A 22160-nucleotide genomic window follows, 5' to 3' on the forward strand; every position below is an offset into this window, starting at 1 on the left:
GGGGGTACCGCAGGGCTCAGTTTTGAGCCCGCTTTTGTTTAACATCTACGTTCGCCCCCTGGCTGCGGTAGCGAAAAATAGAGGGTTGGCGCTGGTGTCATATGCCCAATTGGTGATCTCCTTCTCTAAGAACTGTGTCGACAATCTGGTTAAATTCAAGGAGGACCTTCTAGCAGTGGCTGACTGGATGGCTGCCAACTGCTTGCAGCTTAACGCCAGCAAATCGGAGATCTTACTGTTCGGGAAGGACTGTGAATTATGGTCCGAACAGTGCTGGCCAGAGCGTCCAAAACCCGCCCCCTTACCCAAGGAGGCTGTGAAGAACTTAGGGGTGTGGTTCGATCAGGGTCTGACGTTCAAAGCTCAATCTAAAGCAGTGGCAGGGGTGTGCTTTGGGCTTTTGCGGGGTTTAAGACCATTGTTGGGCTTTTTTCCTCCTAAAGTGTGACAAACCATAATCCAGGCTTTAATCTTATCCAGATGGACTATGGAAACGCCCTTTATTTGGGCGCTAATAAGGCCAGTATCAAGCACCTGCAGAGGGTTCAGAATGCTGCAGCTCATTTGTTAGTAGCACTCCCGAAGTCCAGCTCAGTTGCCCATCTGCTCCCCAAGTTGCACTGGCTGCCGGTTGAAAAGCACATCCAGTTCAAGGCACTCTGAAAGTTGCATAAAATCTTGTCCTGTCAGGCTCCTGTGGGCTTGTCTAACTTGCTCAAGTTTTATGTTCCGCAACGCCTATTGAGATCGGTGGGCCGTGCCCAGGTTTGTATTCCCCATGTTTCTAAAGCTAGAGCAGGCGGCCGTTCTTTTGGAAGACTAGCGGCCTGTTCCCATTAGATTAGTCCAGAATCACCAGAATCACCTGGCTTTTTGAAAAGGCATAAAAACCTGGCTTTTCCCCGGCTCTGTCAATTAACATCTTTTTCAGTTAACATCTCACTTCTGTCTCCTGGGCGTCTGTCTTGGTTTGGGGTCGTGCTGGGACGCCCCGTTGCTGGGGCAGCCATGCGCTATACAAATCTGACTAACAATAATAATAATAATAATAGACTGCCATAGAGTGGAGTAGAGTGCTGTAGAGTGGAGTGGCACAGAGTGGAGTGCAGCGTCGTAGAGTAGCATTGAGTGGAGAAGAGTGTTGTAAAGTGGAGTGGCACTGATTGGAGTGTTGTATAGTAGAGTAGAGTGGAGTGCAGTTGCATAGCGTAAAGTGGAATAAAGTGTTGTACATTGTAGTGGTGTGGAGTACGGTATAACAGACTGCCATACAGTGGAGTTGAGTGTTGTAGAGTGGCGTGGCACAATGTCAAGTACAGTGTCGTAGAGTGGCATAGGGTGGAGTAGAGTCTTGTAGAGTGGTGTGGCATACAGTGGAGTAAAGTGCTATACAGTGGAGTGTCATAGAGTGGTGTGTCGTAGTGTGGCATAGAGTGGAATTAAATGTCATACATAGGAGTAAAGTGGTGTATAGTAGAGTGTAGGGGTGCAGCATACAGTGAAGCAGCATGGAGTAGAGTGTAGTGGCATGTTGTATATTAGAGTGGTTCAGAGAAAAGTAGAGTGGAGAGTCATAGCGTAGAGTGGAATAGAGTGGCGAGTTGTAGCATAGATTGGAGTAAAGAATCATAGAGTTGAGTGATATGTCATAGAGTGGGATGGTGTGTTGTGTGATGTCGGAAAGTATGGTAGAAATGAGGAGCATAGCATGAAGTGGATTATTGTAGAGTGAAGTGGTGTAGAGTGGAGTGGTGTGTCATAGAGTAGAGATGAGGGGTTTAGAGTGGAGTAGTGGAGTAGAGTAGTGTGTGTTATAGAGTATAGTGGAGTGAAGTGGGGTGTAGTGGTGTAGAGGGAGCTGCATAGTGTCATAGAGTGGATCAGAGTCTCATACAGTAGAGTGGTATGCTGTAGAGTGTAGTGGCATGTTATAGAGTGGAGTGGAGGGGAATGTCATAGAGTGGAGTGATGTAGAGTGTAGTGGCGTGTCTTAGAGTGAAGTGGCATATCATAGGGTAGAGAGGCATGTCATACATTGGAGTGGCATGGAATGGCGTGGAGCAAAGTCTCATAGACCACCATAAGAGGAGTAGAATGTTGTGGAATTTATTGGCATCGAGTACAGCACAGTGTCATAGAGTGGCATAGAGTGGAATAGAGTGTTGTAGAGTGGAGTGGCGTACAGTAGAGTAGAGTGTTGTACAGTGGGGTGAAGTGGAGTGCATTGCCATAGAGTGGCACAGAGTGCAGTTTAGTGTTTTACAGTAGAGTACTGTAGAGTGTGGTAGCTTGGGATACAGTGGAGTGCTGTCTCATACAGTGTAGTGGCACATTGTAGAGTAGAGTAGTGTGAAGTGAAGTAGAGTGGAGTGGAGAGGCATATCGCACAGTGGAGTAAAGTGTCATAGAGTGGAATGGCATATTATAGAGTTTCTTGTTGTAGAGCAGAGGTCTTCCAACATTTTTACTCTAAGCCCTCCCTAAGCAAAATGTTTTGAGGTCAGGCCCCCCTCCAAAACTTTATGGCAAGGATTGGGGGAGTGGGAGGGACTTGACTGCGTGCAGGGAGCGGGGCTTATGAGATGATTTCAGGAATACTTTTTCTATAGCTTATGAACCGCACTTAATATGAGATTTTGAAAACAGCAGATGCATCAAACAAAAACAGATATTATTCCAAACAAACTGCTCTCCATGATTGGGGTGTTGTGAGCCCCTCACACTCCTTGACCCCAATGCAACTACACCTGCTGCTCTAAGGAAAACTACAGTTCTGAGTAGCAGGCTATCTCATATTCATCTTTTACCTCTTCCCCACCACGACGGATCATCACCTTGGTCCTAATGCTTGAAAGGAAAATAAGCTCTGATGCCCCTTTTTGAAAGGTAGACAGTCATAACTGTGATGCAGTTAGGCCCTCAAATCCCTGGGTCCCAGTACTGCTGCATCTGCTTCCTTAATGATAACCAGCTCTGGCCGCTTACACACTTGGCAGCAGTACCAGCTTCACTAATGAATGTCCCTTTAAAAAAACACTTATATTGTCCCCTTCTTTGGGGTATCCCTCTGCAGAAGTTGTCTCTGGCCATTTGTAAATGTAAAAATGAGTCACCATTCAGTGCTCCCTATTCTGGGCCTTCTCTTGGACAAAATCTATGAATCTCACTGCTTTCTTCTGTCTCCTAGAACATTACTTTGAGGCACCAGGGATCAAGACGATTAGGGCTCTGCATCTGAATGCAACCCTGCTGACCTTCTACCTGCCACCCCATAGACTCAGCTTTCACAAACAAACTGCCCCTGAATGGTTAATACTGACTTTGAGGTGCATCTGCCTGAAAGCGAAGGGTGTGGTGATAGTGCAGAAAGTTCAAAAAGAAACTAGCCTTTTTTAACCAGCCATTAATTGATTGAGTCACTTAAATCCAGGGCCACTGAATTATGAGTTTCTGCAGCAGCAGCGTTTTCCACATAATTATCAATTTACTGCCATTTGCTACATAATCTGCAGATTTCAACAAAAAAACTTGATTCTAGCTCAAACCGAACAAAAGTTACTTAACGTGACAAATTGTTCCCGAGCAGTGGAAGGCCCTTTGCAAAGATTGACTGGTAATCTTGAAGTTGCTTACTGCTGCATTTGGGTGTTTTGCTGGTACTAATGAGGTGAAATATTTCCTCTGACAGCGTTACCCTGAGTTAAAATGACACAAGAATGAAGTAATGGTAACAACAAAATGTGGCGCATTGTGCCTGATAATTTACCTTTTCTTGCTGCATAATGTGGTCCTCTTCTGCTGAATAATTCCAGTGGCTCTGCTTAAAGCTTCATAGTGGCAAAGATTTATTCTTTTTGAGGTGTAATGTAAGAGTGTTATCATCTGAGATCTGGAATATTGGAGATGCTTACAAAAATGTCTGCATTAGATATAGTTTGATTACTTATTACTAAAAAGTATATTTTGTAAGAACTTGTTTTATCTCAATAACTGCATCATTTTGCAGCAGCCTAGCTTAGAGTATGTAAATACTGTTTTAAAATAATGACTTACATATTCACAGTCCTTTCTGACACAGGCTGGGACCTCATCGCACTATAAACAGGGCCACTGGAATTATACGGCAGGAGAAGGCCAAATTATGCAACAGGGTTGATTAAATTCTGCAGCAAGCAAAGGCGAACGATGCTGCATAATGCTGCATATTTTGTGATAGCATTACTGCATTATGTAGCAATTTTTACACTTGTTAACACTGGCTTTTATTGCCCCTCATAAGTACCACATTAACACCCACTTATAGCAATAAGCAACAGAAAAGTGACCAGTCAACCTTCAGAAAGGGCCTTCAACTTCGAGGTAACATGTGTAGCTGCATTTTTAGTAACTTTTGAACATGATTTTAAAAAAAATCTGCACATTATGCAGCAGATGATGGATTATATGGCAAATGCACAAAATCCATAACTATGCACTGTGAGTACAGGGTGACCGTAAATGTGAAGGTTGAGAATGAGGAGTTAATTGTCTGAATGCAAGGTGCATTCTCAGACACTTGAATTAAATCAGCATGTTATTGACAGGGGCGTAGTTTCAGATATAAATTATACTATTGCTATTATGGTGTTATTCAGAGAACGAGGGTGTAGGAAATAAATAATATGCTGATCCTGCACAAACTTTCAGTCTTATGATTAGGGTTGCCAGCTCAATATTTTGATGTCGCAGACGGTACAAAAAAAATAAGTCACCTAAAGCCGTGTTTTCAGCACTTATCTGTGTGTACTTCGAACAGTAAATATAAATAGAAAGCACTTTTAATTGTGTTCTAGGGCGGCCTGAATGATTCATGACTGATACTTGAAGGGAACAAAGACAGAAAAGTCACATTACAAATGAATACATATTTTTTTTATTTATAACCCTATTTAGGGCCTGATTCTGATGCAGTTAGGAAAGCATTCCCACCTACGGCCCGATTACGATGCGGTTAGGAAGGCCTTTGCTCTGTCCAAATCGGATCGGGAACGTGTCTTCCCGACCGAGGGCCCAATTACGATGTGGTTAGGAACAAATGATCCCATTGAAGTCAATGGAAGTCCAACCAAATCGTACCAGGAAGCATCCGGATGCATTGTACTCGGTCGGTCAGACTCTCCCAATCCAAGTGGGTCAGAAACCATTTCCAAACCGATTCGGTCGGGAAGCTTTCCAAACCGCATCAGAATTGGGCCTTTAGTGTCAAGATGAGGTCTTTGTAGGCACTTTAAACAATACATGGCTGGCATTTTTCTTTTGGCAACCCTACTGTATAATCCTTTTCATGAAATGCATTCTCACTCTAGAAAATGTAATATACAAATGTAAGGAAAAGGCAGAGTCGAGGCCCAGGGCATACTGGAACCAGAAAAAAACTAAGCCTCCGTAACCAGTTAAAAAAGATATGTAAATATGCAAATGGTCTTTAAAAACCTGTGAAAAACCTGTGCCGGAGATAAGACTCCAGACACTGCCGAGCCAAGCTCACAGCAGCACACTCACTGACCTCTGGCCCCAAGGCACTCTGATCTCACTTCAAGGGCTTCGGAGTAAATGAAGACAGCCTGGAAATTCAGCAAATAAACATCGCCGCACTTGCAAGCCATCTTCATTTACATGTACTTGCAGAGGCATGTGCGCCTCCCTGGAAACCGATCCACGCCCCCTCAGGGGGTCACGTCCCACAGTTTGAAGACCTCTGTTGTAGAGTGTCAGAGAGTGGAGTAGAATGTAGGGGCATAGAGTGAATTGGAATATTGTAGAGTGGAATGTGTGTCATAGAATAGAGTCGAGTGGCATAGAGTGGAGTAGTTGAATAGAGTAGAGTTTCCTGAGAGTTTCCTGAGAGAAGTGCGGAAGGGGTGAAGCTGAAGACGGCGGCTGTCCCAATTGCACCCACTGCTCCTGCCCTTTGGCGGTTTGTTCCGCTGCGGAGATTGCGGCGCTCCCGCTGCTGTAGTGCGGTCTCGCTCTAAGTGCGCTGCTGTGTTGGCGACGGAGGGACGGCGCGGCTAGTGGAGTGCCCGGGAGTGGACCCCGGAGGCCTCGGCTGGGCCGCACTCCTGCGAGGCGGCCTCTCAATGGAGGCTCCTGTGTGAGGTGAGCTGCACTTTGGCTGTGCTGCAGGGGTCTGGCTCTGCCCCCGTTCTGCTGCTTGCTCTGCGGCTTTTCCTACTGTTCAGCCCCCCCGCACTGCTGCTTGTTTTGGGCCTGCCCTGAGGAGCTGCCCTGAGGAGCTCCCTGCGATGTGATCTCTGCTTCCCGGGGGCTATAGCAGTGCCGTGTTTTTTATTTGCCCAACGTTTAGTGTCGTCCACTTCTGCCACTTCTGCCTGCAATTGGTCTGCTTTCGGTGCCTGGAGTGAAGGCTTGGACTGCTTACTCCAGATTGAGACTTCTGCCGCTCGCAGGCTCGCAGGCTCTGGACTTTGATGTGGGTGTTGAGCCATTCCTGTTGCGAGGCTGCCGAGTAGGTGGATCATTATCACACTACTGAGTGCTACGGACTGTGGGGTTGTATTATTCAGGACTGCGAGGCCCAGGGCGCATAGCGCGAACACCATTACTTCCACCTGGTGATCTCTTCCTGACTCCTCCCTCCCCAAAGTGTGGGACTGCGAGGACCAGCAGTCCACACCATCTACAGCTGGTCACTCTTCCCGCCTCGCCTATTCAGAGTCCTACCCCTAACGTCATTATATATTGCGACGCTAGTCCGTTTGAGCTCGTTCGTGACTAAAGAGACTAAAGAGACTAAAGAGACTGGACTGGGCCATCCCCTATTGCAACAAGCAAAGTACACCAGCAAGTCGTCTAAGGTATCCCGTTTGACAATGGTAGGTGGTACGGCCACAGGAAGAAGCACCGGGGGAGGCGTTTCTATGGCAGGTACACTGGACAATTTCAGTGTAGGAGCTGCTACTTTACTAGAACGCGAAATTGACCTTACAGAACGACGCCTTTCCCTTGACCCGGTGTCTCACAAAACGCTCTTCCCTGGGAAAAATTGCATCATCTGTCACTCCCAGGGCAAACACCAAATCTCTTATCCTTCATGATCTTATTGCCCCTGATGAAGATAGTAGTGATGTCTCTACGGATATGACTACGGATACTCAAAGCGGCAAAGATAGGAGAGACAATGTTAGGCATCCTACTTCCAGATTAGATCATACGACCTGCCAACCGGAAGGCGTATCTACTCGGGCACAGTCACATGTTGCCAGCGAGGCCACTACCTCTTCCTTAGTTAAAACTCTAGGAGCTAAACCTAAGCAGAAGATTCCCCAGCGAGGAAAAAAGGGCAGTCAACTGAGATCGACAAACGTGAAAAATATAAAATCAACATCCAAGAATCAATCTAGTGTAGCGGACCAATCCCTGTCCCTAGTGGCTGTAGACACAGCTACTAATTTGGACCAGGGACTTTGCTCTAAAATTGAAGAACTCCTTGCCCTTTCTACTCGCCCTATTTTGGACAGACTGAAGCTCATTGAAGAACGTCTTAAAAAACTTGAACAAATGGCCCTGTCGAACTTGGAACTTAACCAAATGTTTAAATCAGGATTATCAACGGCCCCTACTGTACAGTTCTCATCTCTCAATAAGCCTGTTATGGCTAAGGGTGGATATCCTGTACCTTTGGTTCCTATTATTGAAATCCCGAAGGGCCCTTTGAGGAACAAAGGTGTGGATCCATTATGTACCAATATTAATTCAGATTCTAATGACCCCAAAGATCCACCTTTGAGAGATAACTCATCTCTAAAATATAGTGCTGTTAATGATAAAGTAACACGTGATAAGACTCAGAATTTTAATGAGATAGAAAATAACCACATGCACAATAATGGGAGAGTTTTTCTGCTACCTAGTTTAGACTTGCCGCCAGAATCCGCCCCCTATGTTATTGTATTAGCGGGGGTCCCTTGTTTGACTAATACTGCCACTGAGACATTTTATGAATCAAAGAATAAAATTATCCATTGGCTTAATTCTAATCATCCACTCCCCCCCTATATACATGGAAAAATGTTGTTTGCTCGGAGAATTAGCTGGGTGGGTAGGGGCATCAAAGACATCCCAGGGGACTGTATAGTTGTGAATTTTAAAGATATCCAGACCGTAGAATATATTCTGCAGGAACGTCCATCTATGCCACACAAAAGGATTCGGCCACTCCCCCTTGGGTACTTTTATGGTTTTACTCCTTACCAAATAAATAAGAATAGTTGGGAAAAGGTCGGGAGGGGCAAACTAGTTACTGACACTCAGAGATGTAGGTTGGCCACAGAGGATCGTGGATGGCTAGAGTCCTTTCCGACAAACAACAGATTTAGCGGCCTCGATCTGGTTAATTGACTGTGCCCAAAACCAAATCCCGAATCTATACGGGGGTCGACAACGGATGATAGGAATAAGCAACCTAGTGATTATAACGTTTTTCCTGGCTGCTTGACAATCGACTTGCAACCTAATCTAAAGGACAATCCCACACATGTCCTTTCTATCAGTGGAGTGGGGGAGCAAAACAACCATATATCACTGATTGAAAGCCCTAGAGGAGCCTCGGCTATTAGGGATCCCTCTCAAATGTCAAATGTAAGACCACCTAAAGATCCTGATAAAACCTCTGATTTAAAACTCCTTTCCTGGAATGTGGCAGGGCTGTCCGCTAGGCTAGGGGATGCAAATTGCATACCCTTTCTACAACAATTTCCTATTATTGGTCTACAGGAATGTTGGACAGTGGATCCTATCCATATGAATGGTTATCGTACTTTTCATACACCGGTGATTAGTACGTCCAGGGGGAGAAGTAAAGGTGGCCTTTGCACTTATTGTATCTAACTGTTTGCAAAATGCAAAAATTATTTTTGCCCCAGTCTCGGATTTTTACCAGATTTTGACATTTATGTACGGGGGAAAACAAAATTTAATTGTGATAAATTTTTATAATAACATCCCAAAAGAAAAACGGAAATCGACCTTTAATGAACTACATAAGATGCTTAATAACATTGAAGGACAACAAGTTGTTGATGCCTGTGTGATCTGGATGGGTGATTTCAACGCTTTTGTATGCCCACACAGCAAACTTAATATCTGCGGGCTGGCTGAGGATGTAGATGTTCCTACAGCACATTTTTCTCATATGTCTATGGGTAATCTTTTAAACAATTTAACATTTTGTCTGGATATGGGATTTGTTAATGATCTCTGCTCCCCCCCAGTCCCCTTTAACACCACCTTTATAGGTAGGGGCTGTAAATCAGTCATTGACTTTATGTTAATATCTAAAAGCAACTCTAGTTATATCCGCTCTTTCGAAGTATGTGAGACAGTCATGAGCGACCACCTGCCAATCAGTATGTCAATCTCCTCTTTTGGGGGTAGTGGAAAGGCTAATACTGTAGTTCAAAATGTATATAACTATAGGCTGGGTCTTGCCAGGAAGAATGGATATGCTCTTAAATGGGATAAAGTGGAACCATCTACTTTCCTAAAAAAATTAATTCAGACTAAAGAGAGGGATTTTGATATTTGTCTCTCCGAACACGATGATCCAATTAATATCCATGACGCTTTTACTAGTATTTCAGAGGAAATAAGAAATCTGCTCTTAAAACCTAAGAAATCAAGAGAGCATGGAATAAAGAGATGGTTTAATAGGGAGTGCAGCAACACCCATGCCTGCCTAATGACACAGTTAAAACGAGACCCTAGGGATCTGGCTGAAGTTAGATCCGCCAGATCTGCATATCAACGTGCATTAAAAAATAGGAAAAAACAGATAAAACAGGATGCATGGCAGACTTTGCGAGAAGCCTCGCAGTCAAAAGATAATACTGCTTTTTGGAGAGCTGTAAATGCCCCTTTTTTAAAGATAACTCTGCAGACACTATTGAGACAGTAATCACGGAAGAGGCATGGGTGACCTACTTCGGGGAGCTTTATTTAGCAGAGATCACGGAAGATCCAGGGCAGGGGCTCCATCCACCAGGCCAGGATATCGTCCCATACCCTATAAACGTAGTATTCTTATTAAAAGACGTTCTGGCAGCCATTGATAAGAGCGCGGCAGGAAAGGCCCCGGGCCCCTATGGGATTCCTGTTGATATCTTCAAGGCTAATACTGCCTTGTGGGCTCCCCTTTTAACAAATGTTTTAAATAGCTTTACCAAAGTAGGATTTCCTCTTACTTGGCAGGAAGCAATTGTGGTTGCGATTTTTAAAAAAGGCGACCGAAATGAGCCCAAGTGTTATAGACCGATTTCTTTACTGGACTCACTTATGAAGATCGCCGGGAGAGTCTTACTTAATAAATTACAAGCATGGGCTGAAGATAACGGTACTCTCTCAAAGTTTCAATATGGTTTTAGGGAAGGCCTGGGAACAATAGAGCAAGGCTTGAACTTAGCTCTTTTAGTTGCCAAATATGTTGAGGCTAAAAATGAAAGCTTATTTCTAACTTTTGTAGATCTAAGCTCGGCTTTTGATTGCCTCAACCATAACAAACTTTGGTCTATACTGCAGGATATGGGGATAGACCCAAACCTTTTAATTTTTATCCGGGAACTGTATCGAGGGGCAGGTGCTCGGGTTCGTTTTGGGGTAAAGGGGGAATGTACTTCTAAATTTGCTATAGGGAAGGGTGTGAGACAAGGCTGCATACTAGCTCCATTCTTGTTTAATTTATATATTAATTCGGTAGCCTCTCACCTCTTGGAAGACAAGCAAGATTATCCCAAAATAGGAAACTCCTTTATCCCCATCCTTCTATATGCAGACGATGCAGTGATCATGGCTCGGACCCAAGTGGGACAGCAGAGATCACTAAAAAAAAATTCAGACTATATGGGCATTAGAGGACTAAAGATCAACATAAGTAAGACCTTTAATATGTGCTGCTCCAAAAAGAAGAATATTACCTGTAAAACCGTTTTATTTAATTGGAAAATTGACACAGTAAATATTTTTTCTTACCTAGGTATCAATTTCGAAAAAAGCGGTTCGTGGTCCGTAGCAGGAGAATCAAGAAAATTGGCATTTACACGAGCAATTGGGGCAGTTAAATATGTTGCCAATAAGGTGGGAGGACGTCCAGTATCTGCCCTACTGGATATCTATAAATCTAAATGTGTGTCTACGGCGTTATATGGCGCAGGGATTTGGGGGATAGCGAAAAATCACAGTCTACAGCTCTGTGAGAATTCTTTTCTTCGCTATCTCCTGGCAGTTCCAGGGTCCACCTCTACCTTTGTTTGCCATCAAGAATTAGGCCTACGATATATTGAGGACCTTGTCAAAGTTGATCCGATTTTATTGTGGCACAAAGTGTGGTGCTCAAATGAAACAGGCCTGAATAGGGATATTATCCTGGACTGTTTAGGCCTTGAGGGGGCCTCAAAGATATCCTGGTTTGCGTACATAAAGAATTTTTTGGCGGCCATGGGTCACCAGGAATTCTTTGACGAACCAGATAGCATGGCAGGGATGTCAAGGAGGAAGCTCAAGAAACTATGCTTACATTACTTGGATGACAAACGGTCCCAATTAGAGAAATGTAAGAGCTCTGTTATGGCAAACTGCTTACTTACACAAAATCAAGGCATTCAGCCATTCTTGCTGCAAGTTCCCTGTTGTTATTCCCGTATGCTATTGACTCGATTTAGGTTGAACATCTTTTTTAGATTAGTTACTTTCCCAGAGTAGAACTGTTGGTCAAAAGAACTAATTCCCTGCCCATGTGACCTGGTCTCTGTTCAATCCTCACTCCATTGTATTTTCTTTTGTAAATGTTATTCAGGCCCTAGGAAGCGAATATTAATACCTGTATTGAGAGAATGTGGCCTGAGACAATGTAGAGTGGCACTGTTAAGACTGAAAATGCTAGATGATGATCTCCTTATGTTCTCGGTGTCAACGTTTCTTAAAACCATTATTAGATTTAGGTCCTCAATGAATTAATCCTGTTATGTAATTCTAAACAGATATTTAAAGGTTAACCACTTGTAACTGTGATGTATTTATTCTGAAATATTTTAAAATTGTGCTTTTATGGTTTTTGTTTTTAAAATCGAATAAAGCTATTTGAACTTGAACTTGAGTAGAGTAGAGTGACGTAGTGTATCATAGAGTAAAGTGGAGTGAAGTGGGGTGGAGTGGTGGGGTAGAGTGAGTTGCATAGAGTTTCATGGAGTGGAGTAGAGTGCTGTACAGTAGAGTGGTGTGCTTTAGAGTGTAGAGGCATGTTTTAGAGTGGAGTGAAATGAAGTGTCATAAAGTGGAGTGTTGTAGAGTGGTGTGTCATGGAGTGGAAAGGCATGTCATCCAGTGGAGTGGATAGGTGTATTATAGAGTGTTAAAATAGAATACAATGGTGTACAGTGTGAGTGGAGGTGTGTAGACTGCAGTGATGGTGAGTCCATTGGCCCCCTTCCTGAGCCTTTAAAGACTGCAGGAACCCCATCCTAGGGGCTGGCTCAGTTACTGTGTCCCGGGGAGCCCACCCGTGTTACACAGTAGTTTCCTTGCCTGGACTATGACAGGTAGGGAAACACATGTCTGACAGGAGCACTTTTAAATCTGTACCAAAAAAGGAGGAAACATGCCTTACCAACCTGCAAGGGTGCGGACAGGGAGAGCAAGTCTGCTCTCAATCAGCGGGAAATCTAAACATGCCCCTGTCAGCAGACTTCTGTTCTGTCTCCCTGCCAGTGGTGTGGGCCGAGAAACAGAATAATTATGGCTCCCACCCAAAGGGGGCAAGCGGAAAACAGCTGCTCCCTCCAGGCAAGAGGAGTGTTAGCTCACACACTATGGGCCCAATTCCGATCTTGTTCAGAAGGGCTCGGAATAGTATGCAGAATTGCCTAAACCAATCCAGAGCCCTTCTTCCCGACCGCATCGTTCACAGACCGAACGACCAAGTACGATGCCTTGAAATCCTTAGCGCTGACGGATTCAGTTCTGCAAGGCATTTGGAGAGATAGAGCCTTCCAGAGCCAAATGTTACGGTTCTATGGATTAGGTTTTTCAAGCAAGCAAGTACAATGAACGATTCAGACAGCCTTCATGGGTGGATTTGCACGGATTGAAAAAGCTGCCGGAATCGGTCTTTGGGGGCCTAAAGCAGGCCCCACTTACCCCTTGGCCCTCTGCACAGTGTGGCAGGCACCGTGTGGTGCCTGCCATAGGGAGCATGATTATCCCCAAACACCTCTTTTCACAATGAGAGTCTGTGTACACGTTCAGTACACACTGTACACCCAACCAGTCTTTCCCAACACAGTCGCTTCTTCTGCCAACTAAGATTAATGACATTGTAATACATGTGGTAACACTTTAAAAAACACCTCTAAGTACAGGCAAGGCATCTCCCCAATGATCTCTTATAAGGCCCCCAAGGTTATTGTTTTGTAAAAAGGGGCTTGGCCTCGGACCACCTCTCTGTAATCCAGCTCTGTGGCGCTTACTGAAGGTACCAGGTGGGCTAGTTGGCCCACAGGGAGCCTCAGGATTCAAGGGGACTTAATCCCACAACCCAGAATGTGCCAGGAGGTGCATCTGCAGAGTGGTGGAGAAAGGGGGCGTGGCCTGGTATGAGAAGTTAGCAATCCTGCTGTGTGGGACCTACTGGAGGTAATAGGAGGGGTAGTTGGCCCCCAAGTTTGACGTTGGGGGCTAACTACCCATCCTGTAACCTCAAATACATCCAACAGGCAAATGAGGTGCCAAAAGAGGGAACAGGGGTGCAGACAGAGGCAGAAGAGGAACAGAAAGTGGGAAGAGGGTTGCAGAAAAAGACAAGAGGGGTGCATAAATTTGCAAGAGAGGTGCAGAAAGAAGCAAGAGCAGTGCAAAAGGACCAACAGAAGTGCAGAAAGAGGCAAGAGGGGTGCAGAAAAAGACAAGAGAAGTACAGAAAGAAGGAACAGAGGTGCACAATGAGGCAAGAGAGTTGCACAAATAGGGAAGAAGGGTGCAGAAAGAGGCAAGAAGGGTGCAGAAAGATGCAAGAGGGGTACAAAAAGATGCAACAGAGGTGCAGAAAGAGGCAAGAGAAGTGCAGAAAGAAGCAACAGAGGTGCAAAAAGAGGCAAGAGAAGTGCAGAAAGAGGCAAGAGAGGTACAGAAACAAACAGGAGAGGTGCAGAAAGAGGGAACAGGGATACAGAAAGAGGCAAAACAGGTATAGAAAGAGGGAAGAAGGGTGCAGAAAGAGGCAAGAGTGGTTACACACCATTAGTACCAATTTAATACCCACCGTTAGCAATAAGTAACAGGTGACCATTCTAGGTTTACAAAGGGCCTTCCACCACGCTGTAACACTTATCCCTGCATTTTTGGTAAAGTTTGAGCCGTTTGAGCTAGAAACAAGGTTTTTTTTGTTCAAATCTGCAGATTATGCAGCAGATGATGGATTATGTGGTAAATGCGGAAAATGTATAATTGTACAAAAGTCAGTGCAGCCAAACAGTTGCATGATTCCAGTGGCCCTGCTCATACCTCTGACCAGGTCCAGAAGTGCTCCTCAGTGGTTCCTTCTTTTTTTTTGTCTCATTGTGTTTATAGTTTAGCTTCTATGGAAACGAGGAAGACTAAACCTAAGGTTACAACTCCACAACAAAGACTATCATACCACACAATTACTCTACATAACACATAATCCCACTCTACATAATTCCTATACACTAAATGCCACATATTTTCTATCCACATAATTTAACTGCACAACATACCACATAATTCCACTACAAACAACCTACATCCACTCCACTCCAAGAAACATTAATTAAACACTTTTACATTTACAACGCCAATAGCTCTAACTCTCTCAAAAGAGAAACCTATTACATTGCAAATGCTTCTTCAACTGGTAGTCGCATTTGCAGAGTGGTGAAGAAAGGGGGATGGGCCTCTAACCAGCGCTCAGGAATTCTGCTGTGTAGGACTTCCTGGCCCCAGAGTCTCACAGGAGTAAAGTGGACTTCATCCCTCAGCCCGTAGTGTGCCATGAGGCGCATTTGCAAAGTGGTGGAGAAAGGGTGGGCATGTCCTATTAGTAATCCCACTGTGTGGGATTTACTGGAGGTAACAGGAGGGCTAGTTGCCCCCCAAGGACAACCTTGGCGGTCAATTACCACTCCCATTACCTCCAGTAAGTCCCACACATTAGCATTGGTAAGTACTCATAGCAGGCCATGTCCCCTTTGACCACCAGTCTGTAAACGCGCTCCCTGGCTCTCTCTTCAATGGGGATTAAAGTCCCCTTCGCTGCTAGGGGTTCTTAGGGGCCAACTGGCCTACCTGATACCTCCAGTAAGCCCCAGATAGTGGGATTGCTGAGAGGTGGACACAGGCCATGCCCTCTTAATCCACCAATGTACAAATGCACCTCCTGTTGCGCTCTTGGTTAGGGGATGAAGTCCCCTTGCTGCCTGAGGGTCCATGGGAGCCAACTAGCCCTCCTGTTATCTCTAGCAACTTTAGTCCTGAGGTTCGAAGGACACAAGAGGACCTCATCGCCCCACCAGCAGTGCGCCAATTGGCGCGTTTTCAGAGTGGTGTTAAAAGGGTCATGGCCTTGGACCACCTCTCACTGTGTATACTGGGGTACCTGGTGGGCTAGTTGTCCCCCAGAGGCCCCCAGGATTCAAGGGGACTTAATCCCCAAACTTAGAATGCACCAGGAGGAACGTTTGCACAGTGGTGCAGGGAGGGGGCGGGGCATGCCACAAAATGCCAGCTTTTTTAAAACTTGCTTTTTGGAAGGAGGGCTGTGTGGCCCCCCTTCCCTTTATTATTTTTGGGCCCTGAGAACCTCATCCCACAGGGCCTGAGCATTTTTTTGCTTTTTTTTTAAACAGGAAGGGGGCCACAGGGACTCCCTCCCATGGCTGGTGTTGGCCCCGGGGACCCCATCTCAAAGGGTTGGCCACATATTTATTTTATTTATTTATTCATTCATTTTAAAATATATTTAAGGTGGGGGGCTTAAAATGTGTTTTATTTAGGGAGGGGGATCGGTGGCCTGCCTTCTCTGGGCCACTATTGGCCCTTGGGGCCCCATCCCCTGGAGCCTGACCACATGTTGGGGACCGAGGGGAAACCTAATGCCCACGCATTCCCATCCGGCTCCCTGCGTCCTCCAGGAGCCGGCACTGCTTTTGGACATGGGGAGCTGCTAACATGCAGCTCCCCTTCTCCAAAAGCAATTCTGCTTTGCTTCTTGGAAGCGAGAGCAGGTTTTCTGCTCTCACTTCCAAGAAGCAAAGCAGTGTTTGCTACCATAGCATATGGCAATGTCCTGGGGTTGGGAACCCCGTCACATTGCAGGAGCCAGTCCTGGGGGGTGTCAGTCCCCAGGACCATAGAGGGCTCCCCTCCCAACTGATTTAAGCCCTGGGGACGTGGTGGTCCCTGGGGACCCAACTGATTCAAACCCAGGGAGGTGGTGGTCCTCGGGCCTGGGGGCCCACAACAGACCCCCATATTTGAATAATTAGTGCCCCGGGGAGGTAGTGGTCCCTGGGGCATTTTGGGGAGGGATAGGGGCCCCCCACACTTCTTTAATATAATTGGAGCCCCGGGGGCACCCCCACCCCTATTAAACTAAAGGATGTCCTTATCTAATCTCTGTGTCAAAACACAAGCACTTATAAACTCACCCTGCTGTCAACTACCAGCACTCTACCTACTCAGTCACTGTCTATGCACTTGTAGAATGAGTCAGGCATTAAGAGATACCTTGCTACAGTCAAATGTGCACCATCTATGCAGGCCCCTAACCCACAGTAGACTACTTATTCAGTCCTGCTATAATCCTGATAGTACTCATATAGTGCCCCAATGACACTGTCACTCTATGTCCACTCTTGCAATCATCCTTACAGAACCATGTCCTTGTCTAATCTCTCTGCCGAAACACAATCACTTATAAACTCACCCTACTGTCAACTACCAGCACTCTATCTACCCAGTCACTGTTTATGCACTTGTAGAATGACTCAGGCATTAACACACGCAGTGCTACAGTAAAATGTGCACAATCTATGCAGGCCCTTAAGCACCTATAGACTACTGATTCACTCCTGCAATAATCCAGATAGTTCTCATGCAGTGTCTCAATCATACTGTCACTCTCTGTCCACTCCTGAAATCACTTTCTGTTCACTGTTGCAATCATCCTTACAGAACCTTGTTCTTATCTAATCTCTGTGCCAATGCAAAAGCACTTATAAACTCACCCTACTGTCAACTACCAGCACTCTATCTACCCAGTCACTGTGTATGCACTTGTAAAATGACTCTGGCATTAAGAGATACAGTGCTATAGTCAAATGTGCACAATCAATGCAGGTCCATAACCCCCTGTAGACTACTGATTCATTCTTGCTATAATCCTGATAGTACTCATGCAGTGCCCTCCCCCAATCCTACTGTCACTCTCTGTCCACTCTTGCAATCATCTTGACAGAACCATGTCCTTATCTAATCTCTGCGCTGAAACACAAGCACTTATAACCTCACCCTGCTCTCAAATACCAGCACTCTATCTACCCAGTTACTGTCTATGCACTTGTAGAATGACTCAGGCATTAAGAGATTCATTGCTACAGTCAAATGTGCACAATCTATGCAGGCCCTTAACCCCCTGTACACTACTGATTCACTCTTGTAATAGTCTAGGTAGTACTCATGCAGTCCCCCAATCACACTATCATTATCTGTCCACTCTTGCCATCATCCTGACGGAACCATGTCCTTATCTAATCTCTGCGCCTATCTAGCCAGTCACTGTCCATGCACTTGTAGAATCATTGAGTCAGGCATTAAGAGATATAGTGCTACAGTAAATGTGCACAATCTATACAGGCCCCTAATCCCCCATAGACAACTGATTCACTCCTGTGATAATTAAGGTAGTGCTCATGCAGTGCCCCAATCACACTGTCACTCTCTGTCCACTCTTGCAATCATCCTGACAGAACCATGTCCTTATCTAATCTCTGTGCTGAAATACAAGCACTTATAAACTCACCCTGCTGTCAACTACCAGCCCTCTACCTACCCAGTCACTGTCCATGCACTTGTAGAATGACACAGGCATGAAGAGACACCGTGCTACAGTCAAATGTGCACAATCTATACAGTCCCCTAACCCCCTGTAGACTACTGATTCAGTCCTGTAATAATCTAGGTAGTACTCATGCAGTGCCCCTATCACACTGTCACTCTCTGTCCACTTTTGAAATCATCCTGACAGATCCATGTCCTTATCTAATCTCTGTGCTGAAACACAAGCACTTATAAACTCACCCTACTTTCAACTACCACCACTCTAACTATGCAGTCTAGGTATCCTCCTGTCTATCCCATGCACTTCTCCAATCACTTATCAACCACTATCTACTTATCCTATTAGTTTGTGAATACCAGCACAATCTTCTTATCCTATCACTCCGCCAAACAATAAGCACTCATAAATTGACCATGTACTGTATTTGCAACAGTGTAATCCTTCCAATTACTAGTAATGTACTTATGGAGCGGTCTAGCCACTTACACAAGTATAACTCCAATATTCTGTACAGTAAGCATGCAGACCTCAAACTTGGTATATACTATTCATACACTCATGCAAATTCCCACTTACCACCCATGCAGCCTAGCAATCCTCCTGTTACTCCGATGCACTTCCTCAGTCACCCATCCAGCACTATCTTCTTATCCTATCAATACGCCAATAGGTAAGCACTTATAAATTGACCAGGCACTCTCTTTACAGCACTGTGATCATTCCAATTACTACTCATGTACTTATGGAGTGGCCTAGCCACTAACACAGGTACACCTACAATATCCTCTGCACAATGCATGCTGACCTCTAACCAGATACATGCTATTGGTACACTTTTCTAAATACTAAGGTACTAGCCATGCACTCTGGGATTCCTCCTGTCACTCCCATGCACTTCCTCAATCACGCATCCAGCACTATCTTCTTATCCTATCATTCCACAAATACGTAATCACTCATAAATTCACCATGCACTCTGTTTGCAGCACTGTAATCATTCCAATTACTAGTGATGTACTTATGGAGTGGCCTAGCCAGTAACACAGGTACACCTACAATATTCTCTGCACAATGCATGCAGACCTCTAACCAGATACATACTATTGGTACACTCCACTAAATATCCAAGTAGTACCCATGCAGCCTGGGAATCCTCCTGTCAGTCCTATGCAGTTCTCCAATCACCCATCCAGTATTATCTACTTATCCCATCAGTCCGCCAATACCTAGTTGTTAGAAATGAGGGGGCTCTGGTTGGCGCAGGTGTGAACCCACAACAAGCAGGGACCCTTTACTTCTTGTCAGGGCGAAGGATGACTCCCCAGAATAACCCCTGCTCACCCTCTAGGTGCGTGGCGCGAGCAGTCTAGGCTAAGTCTCAGGCGTACACGGTTAAGCAAATGCAATTACACATACAGTAAACCCCTTGCATGCACCACAAACGGACACCAATCAGGAAGTATATAAAAATAAGCTTTTATGTAGATTCAGCAGATTCAAATACAAGGCCCAGTAACGTTGAACTGATGGGGCCACAATTCGCAGGAATACGGTAAAGTTCTCTTGGTTTTACGGAAAGTTCTTTAGGCGGGCACAAGGTAACTGTAGGCCTCAGCGCACTTCGTGCTGAGGCAGCGCCCAGGGAGCACACAGCAGATGACAGGGAAATAAGAACGTTGCGGACCCTGGATCCGATGCGAGCTCGCGGTCGAGGTCGTAAGTACAGTACCTTGTTTCTTGACGCAAAGGCGGGGGTGGGATTTCAGCGGCTCTTCGACAGAAGAGCGAGGCGGCGTCCGGGGCTCCCACACTTCACGAGGGTGTCTGATCTTCAGGCTCACGACAAGAGCGGGGTGTTGCAGGTGGCGGGTGAACAAAGCGGGGCAGCCGGGCACGCCGATGCGTCCGGGCTGTCCGAGGCTTGGAGATGCTCACAAACGCCGATTCCGGCGGGAGGGTGAAGGTGCACAGCGAGCCTCCACGAGCGGGGTGACGGGGCAGCCCAGCACAGCGTAGGGGGAGCGGCTCCGATCGAGCGAGGCTCTTCCCAAGGCGGGGGCGGCTAAGCAGTCCTGGTCACGGCTCAGGGAGGGACTGGGCACGAGGGTCACAGCTCCGGCGAGGGAAAGGACACCACAGTCCAGCAGCAGGCGAGTGAAGATCAGGTAGAGCCCAATGGTCCTGGGGCTCAGTTCAGGGGGCAAGCTCAGTTCCAAGCCCTTGGAGATCGTTTTGGAAAAGCACCAGTCTTGAAAGTAAAAGTAAAGTAAGAGTCTTCAGCAACAGTTTCTCTTCTCTCCTTTGGCAGCAAGGTCACCACTGTAGGCCAATCCCCCAGGATAGGGACAGTCTTCCTCCTACAGCTTTCCCGGTGCCTCCTCCTCAGGCAGAGATTCTTCTTGGTCAAAAGCGGATCTAGTTTCTTAGGAGCAGGGCTCCTCCATTTATACCACAAATCTTTTGTTCTCCCAGGCCAGGGGGGCCCTTGCCTAGTTCAGTCCGGTTTCTGAGCACTTTGTTTACGTGATGCAGGCTTCTCCTTTCAGAGTGCAGGGCAGAGTCATCAGACGCTCCACAGGGGGTGGAGCCGGCATCGAGGTAGCGGAGCACTGTCCTATTCAGAACCTAGGAGCACTCCTCCCACCCATCTACCTGTCGATCGTCCTATTCATACCAGGCTACCTAGCCCTGCCCATCTGGGTTCCCCCAGCCCTGTCACTCACACCAGCCAGACATCAGATACACATCACGCAGAGGCGGCTGAAATGTTTAGGCAAGCAAAGGCCGACTTTCTAAAAGCGGCATTTGCAAACCCGGAATATTAAAATAAACCTTGCGAAAAGATGTACCTTATTATTCCGAGTTCAGGCATACTAAACTCGATCTTCTACCATGTTCCCTGGGTCGGTTAGGATCATAGGGTGTAATAATCCAGGCCGCCCATACTGGCCTATGAGAACAGGGTAGCCTTGCAGTAGTGAACAACAAGATGGCGGTAATTCACTACTAGGACATGCCACGCATCCAGGCTTGTCCTACCTTAGGCGTACAATGCACCCTGCCCGTGGGCCTACCAGAGGGGTGACTAACATGCAGCTAAGGGAAGGGTTTAGGGACTGGCAAGTGTGGGCACTTGCCGGTCAGCATGTCAGTACCAGACTGCACGCAGGTCCTGCGATGGCAGACCTCAGATATTTTTTACCGGCCGCTTCTGTGGGTGGCACAACCCGTGCTGCAAGCCCACCAGCGGTGTTCGTATTTACATGCCCTGGCGCCCCTGGCGCACTGTACTGGGGTCTGATAGTAAACCAAACAATCCAATCATGGAATCCAACCAACATATACAATTTACATAGGGAGCACTCGCACCGCGACACTGGTTGGCAGTGGCACAGCGCGCTGAGCGGCCAACACCATAAAAACACATGAGGCACAGTGACAAAAAGAGGAAGGGAGACTCACGCCAAGGTGCCAGGTCTAACACGTGTCCCCTCCAGCTGAAAAGTGGGGAGAACTACCCTACCCCAGGGAGTTCCTCATCACTAAGGCGGAAAACTCTGGACAGACCGTCAGCATTGGCGTGATCTGTACCAGGGCGATGTTCCACCGTGAAATCCATACCCTGTAGGGAAATGGACCACCTCAACAGCTTTGGATTCTCACCCCTCATATGCATCAACCATCTGAGGGGCCTGTGGTCCGTCTGAACCCGGAAGTGAGACCCAAACAAGTAGGGTCTTAGCTTCTTCAGCGCCCAGACCACAGCAAATGCCTCACGCTCAATAGCACTCCACCTTTGTTCCCGTGGAAGTAACCTCCTGCTAAGAAAGGCTACGGGTTGATCTAGGCCCTCCTCATTAATCTGTGAAAGAACAGCCCCCACACCATGCTCTGAAGCGTCTGTCTGAACGATAAACTCTTTGGAGAAGTTGGGAGCCAAGAGCACGGGCGCCGTGCACATAGCAGTTTTCAAGGCCTCAAAAGCTTTCTGACAGGTGTCAGTCCAGATCACTTTCCTGGGCTGCTTCTTCGAAGT

Source organism: Triturus cristatus, chromosome 2_1, assembly GCF_964204655.1.
Source record: "Triturus cristatus chromosome 2_1, aTriCri1.1, whole genome shotgun sequence".
NCBI lineage: Eukaryota > Metazoa > Chordata > Amphibia > Caudata > Salamandridae > Triturus > Triturus cristatus.